The sequence below is a fragment of the Diachasma alloeum genome, unplaced genomic scaffold (assembly GCF_001412515.2).
Source record: "Diachasma alloeum isolate Michigan unplaced genomic scaffold, Dall2.0 Dall_scaffold_00270, whole genome shotgun sequence".
NCBI lineage: Eukaryota > Metazoa > Arthropoda > Insecta > Hymenoptera > Braconidae > Diachasma > Diachasma alloeum.
The window spans coordinates 992,798-998,797 of NW_021680409.1; the positions used below are offsets into that span (position 1 = coordinate 992,798).

The 6,000-nt window shown below is 36.4% G+C and overlaps 1 long non-coding RNA gene across 1 annotated transcript in view; it reads left to right on the forward strand.

Moving 5' to 3' along the window:
* Window positions 1–4,267: 4,267 nt before the first annotated feature.
* Window positions 4,268–6,000, forward strand: part of LOC107037778 — a 2,934-nt gene continuing 1,201 nt past the window's right edge. Inside the window, exon 1 of the long non-coding RNA XR_001460866.1 lies at window positions 4,268–4,433. This is a non-coding gene — a long non-coding RNA (uncharacterized LOC107037778). The remainder of the gene's footprint in view (window positions 4,434–6,000) is intronic.

Consider the following 6,000-nt stretch of genomic DNA (forward strand, 5'->3'; position numbering starts at 1 on the left):
GGGCCAAATTTATTCATCTACAATAATCAGCTATAATACCCCAAGACCTTCAAAATTATCGGATATTTCCCGAATGTTTTGTAGCATAGCAACGGGATGGATCAGTTTTGCAGATTAAAATCCCGAGCGCTGCGCGTTCTTCAACTCTGATTTTGGCCGATCAGGGTGCAGTGTTCGGGGTTACGGGACACATTTCACCAAAATGTGAGGAATATCTGTCAAATTCGTAGAAAACAATTGACAGGCTACAGGGAAATTATCAGTGTGAAATGCAGCACGTGACCCCGAATACTGCACTCTGATTGGTCAAAATCAGAATTGAGGAAATTGTCACTTGTAATACCACAGGAGCTTCAAAATTATCGGGTATTTTCCGATAGGTTCGTTGCAAACAAACGAAGGAGTCAAGTTTTTCCTGAAAAACTAATGGAGATAGCAAATTGAAATCTGGCACGATCCTAGCTCTTACAATACTGGAGTTTGGTATTTTGGAAAAACGCAACCGTCCGAGCAGTTCTGGAGATATTTAACCTTTTGTACGAATCTACTAATTTTTTCATAAAATCAAAATTGTTGTTCAACTGGAGAAAAGGTCATGTGGAAATAAAAGGATCGAGAGATCGAAAAATCAACAAAGACTATTCTTCTCCAATTTCTGATTTATCGACCGGCGAGAATGAAACTTCACGGTTCGCCCCACAGATGCCCGCACCAATTCCTCAAGTTCGTCTACTGGTCTACTATAACGCGTGATTATCCATCATACCTTAGTCTACTAGAGGCTTATCGCACAGGAACAAATCAATTAATCAAACGTCAAGAATGATTTATCCATATTTCCAACTCCACCCAATCAGCAAAAGACCATGAGTAAAAAATCAACAGCTGGATAAAAAACAAGGTGAACGTGGATACAAATTACAGTGCTGGGATCAGCGTTTATGTAGGCGCTACAAACCTGTAATCGTTTCATCGATCGCAGGGATAATTACAATAACAAGCAGTCATTTCATCAGTCAACGAATCGTTTACGCACTCGTTGCCTCCACCCGTCGTGCATTAAATGCGCGTCAATTTCCCAACATTGGACAGGACAAGGGGGACATGAAAATGCCTCGATACAGATAGATGTGTTATTCATTACGAACGTGGATAGACTTTGGTATACGAGTCTGTTGAGTTTTGCGGCCAGGGTGTCAACGCTCAGACGTTGCGTTTTGTAGTCCATGTCGATTATTCACACGCCAACAGTTGCCGGAGTAACTCGACGTCACTGTCACTGGTTTATTTGTACTCGTTCAGAAGTTGAGTTACGACTGAATGTGCATCTACGGAAATTGCATTAAAACTATTTTTTTCAACTGAAAAATTTATTTAATGGATTGTTTACATTTCAAGAAGTTCAGGACGTGAGCAATTGTCCAATTTTATCATGGCGTTTATTTAATAAAATTATTTAAACTTTTCTAAAGATAGGAATAATAATGAAGTCACACCCCCCTACATTTCATAGTTGACTCGCTAGGAAGCGCTAAACCCGTTTTATTGTCAAGAATAAAGTGAGATCAACCCTAGTTTCGTCACTTGGTGTGTGAACTTTTATTCGAATTGTGATACTAAGCTTAAGGGGAGACTATACTATGAGTTTTAAAAGTCGTAGGCTATTGAAATGAGATTGTTCATAGATTGCAGATCGATTATGTATATCTAAAAACGAATAATTAGTACGAAAAACTAATTGTTTATTGTTCGTTCGTCGCAAACGCTTAAAATGCTTAAAAAATTTTCTGAAAGAATCGAGAATATTTTTTAAATATTTTAAGGATAATTTTTCTGGCCATTTTACATGAATGGCGCAAATGTTTATATTAAACAAAACAAAATTAGCTGTGTGAGAGTCGAATTTCAAAAAACTAATTCGTAATTGTTATTGCACACATTTTTTCAAAAATTTTGAAAAACACTTCTGTAGCTTCAAAATTGGAGGCCCTGGACGATTTTTAACATTCTAAGCGTTTGCGGAGCAAAAGAACCATAAACAATTAATTTTTTTGCACTAATTAGTCGCTCATATTAGTCTCCCCTTAATAATCGAAATATCATTGATAAAATTTTTAAAATCTTTTCAACACCAGACTTGATTTTTTTCAGAAATTTCTACTTAGCCGTCTGAATGATATTACAAAATTAAAGTGAGCTTTGCGGGGATTGCCTCGCGTGCAGAGATAGGCAAAATCGTAAGGCAGAGTCTACAATCGATGTGCGGCCTCCGGCTGCATCGCGTTGCAATAAATATAGATATATGAATTACCTTAGCAACGTGACGTAAACGAGTGACGCGCGTTTATTGTAAACTCTCCTTAAGAGAGAATTAACACTCCGTTGGTCGCGCCGTAAGCGTCGCGTCGCCACAGCATAAATCGACGTAATGATAAATTTGAAAGATCTTGGAAAGATTGATTATATATTCAAGCTCAAAATTGCCATGATTTTCTGAGAATTTGTCTTATACATGGTATACGGCCCGGAGTTTCGGAATAAAAATTTGAAAAACCAACTACTTATGCTGTTTTTAGAGGACATTTTCATTGATAGGGCTTCTAGACACTTCAAAATAAAATGTCAAATTTTTTCAAATTTTTTTGAGGCTTTACTGCAGTGTAGCGCGACCAACGGAGTGTTAAAATGATTTTATTACATACAAAATGAGGTAACTGTATTGTACAATTTTTTCAATTTGATTCAATTAATTATCCATCAACATTTTCACTTTTTTAAATAATAAATTAATCATTAATCAAATTTTTGAAATTTTCAAGTATGTTATAAATCAGTAATGAACTTCGCAAGAATGATGATTATTAGATTAATTGAAAAATCAAACTCAGATATTTAGAATTAATTGTTTAATTATAATTGAGAATTAAAAATTATTTTCAAATGGAAATTAAAAAGTACTGAACTTTGATTAATTTACGGTAAACTCCGTTTAAAATTACTGAGTAGAAATTTTTGCCGATCACTGCTCGCGTGGTGACCAATTTAGAATTAATCATCGTAGGTGATCATTCTTTTAATTTAAACGAAATGAACAAGTGACTAGGAGCCGGATACTTCATTCCAAACGTGCACCCGGCGCATAATCGGAGGATCCCGGTTCGATTCCCGGTCTGGACTATTCATTTCTTCTGTAAATTTTCGTTGTCAACTAACGTCGTGAATTATCGTAGTCTCTATCCTACCTGCTCCAAAGTTCTATCCAACAATATTCTGTGATGGATCGGAGGTTCTGACATCATTCAAGATCATTTGAGCGTTTTCAAATTATCGTTTATTAAAATTTTTTTATAATGAAAAGAAAACAATTTGCAGAGTTTTACTCTCAATTCAGACATAATCCGACGTGAATGATCGAATAGAAGAAGACAAATTATTGAAGAAATATCCCTATTCTCTTGGCTTTTATGCAGAAGTATTTCCTATAATTTTTTTCATGAGGAAATTATTGAAATTGAGTGTTCAGGCTTCAAGAACTTAAATCCGTATGAAATCCCACAATTTTCCATCTACTAGAAATGGCGTTGACAGATCAGAACTGTGACGTCATTCCAGGTCATCTGAGTATTTGTAAATTCTTATTTTACACTCATTTCTTTAGTTATAAAACGAATCCACTTGCACAATTTTACTTCAAATTTAGACATGAGCTGACAAACAATTAAACAACAAAAGAAGACAATACTATGAAATATCTCAATTGAAAATTACCGCATTTCTCTTGACATTAAAACTAGCTAATTTTTATACTTAACAGAACGTGAGAAATTGACTTGTTACCAATTGTTTTCAATTCCCACAGTCTCTGAAAATTACAAAACCTACAAATAAAATTAAAAAAAAAATCTACGCCTCAATAGAAACACAAACGTCACACGAGTCTCGATAAATTAATTCCTCACTATTCCAAACCTGTTAGAAAAATATCTTTTGTTAATGCTTTCATATATGTACATAAACTCACACGCCCACAGGCAAACGGTTGACAGTTGTCCAGGATTTATGACGCTATAAAATATCATTTGTATTTTACGTCGAAGCAGGAGGTGGTGGAGTGTATATAGGAACGAGTATAGGGGAATGAGTCGTAGGGAAACGCGGGGCGGAAGAGTGAGAGGGGCGGAGGGGGGTCTCTTGATTAATGCAGCGGCCTGTGCGAACGATGAATAACCGACGTGTTGTTATAGTAACATCAATCTGCAAAGGAAGAGCACTGCACAGAGGCAGTCCTCTTCCCATAATACACACACACGTATATTTTCACAGCGAGAGGTGAAGTTGCCCCCGCGGCGTTGATAAATCGCGTAGATTGGGCTCACGCCGAGATACAATCGGTCACCTCACCCACGATTCAATCGCGTTGGCATGTAAAACAAGTAAGTAGAGGCGGTGGTTCGCGTGTCTCTCTACCAAACACTGACGATTCTCCCTGTCTTCGTAATTGTCAGGTTTTATCAACTGACTTAATTTATTTCAATACCCTATTTCGTTGGACGAATGACATATGAATTCTGGAGAAAATAGAATCAATCATTCTGGGGGCTGATGATATCTTTCTAATAAAGATATTTTTTATTTTGATGATGTGTTATGAAACGGGTAACGACTGAAATGCGGCGGAAACTCTGCGCCATGAATTTTCAGTCAAGGAGGGATAGAAAAATCTGAAAAATGGCTTAAAAATTTATTGTTTTTATAAAAATCGGATGAAACGAGTTGAGAGTGCTATGGAAAAAGAATAAATAGTTCTAAGGAAACCCGGCTGTGTGGTGCACTTGGTAGCAGCATGAGATTCACAACCTCAAACTCCCAGACCAATTCCACACCAATTTTTCATCACAAATTTCCACATAATATTCATCTGAAAATTTAATACAATTTTCAAACCGAATATTCCACAGATTTTCCAAGTGAAAAAACCCACTCCACATTCAACATTACCTGGCTGAAGGCCCTCATCGGGCGATGCACTGAGAGAAAAATTTACTTCTCCCAAGAAAAACAGAGAAAATTTTCTTGACACAAGTAATCAAATGGAGGTTTTATATGAGACAGTTGAATATTTACTTGTGCTAAGGAAATTTATTTCTCACAAGTAAATTTTTTTCTCAGTGTGGCCGCGTTGGCAAGTTAACCCTTGCAACGAAAAACCGGTGAAATTTGAAATTTTTTTAAATTCTAAGGAATGTTTAAAAGTACGAGGTGGGGGTTGACGACATCTCTAAATCCTTTGTGACAAAGGGAGGTCTTCAAGTAAGATGGCGGCGTCCAGAGTTGTCAACCATCTCGAATCTTTGAACATTTCTCACAATTATTTATCCTTTTCAGATCACCTTTAACTCGTTGGATCTGATTTTTATAAAAAATACAAATGTTTCAAGCCATCTTTCAGATTTTACTTTTTTTTTTTGGCTGAAAATTTATAACGCAGAGTGTTTTTCTACAAACAACTGACTGTTTTCCCTGTGTTCGTAATTCTGAATTCTTATCAACTGACTTAATTTATTTTAATAGCTTATTTTGTTGGACGAATGACATATGAATTCTGTGGAGAATAGAATCAATCATTCTGGGGAGCCTATGATATCTTTTTAATAAAGATATTTTTTATTTTGATGATATGTTTCAAGACGAGTGATGCCACCTCTTGAGATACCTCGAGGGTGGAAAAAACGACTGAAATGCGGGGTAAATTCTGCGTCATGAATTTTCAATCAACAAGGGATGGAAAAATCTGAAATATGGCTTGAAAATTTAATCTTTTTACAAAAACCGGCTGAAACGAGTTCAAGGTGATATGGAAAGAATAATGGTATTTTACACAACAAGTGAGGTAAGTCGGGCTTCGCCGCACTCGCGTGTAAAACCGACTTACCTCACGAGTTGTGTAATACATTTTATGTCATCAGTGCGTCTGTGGGGGTGGTGAGTGGGTACGGGCGG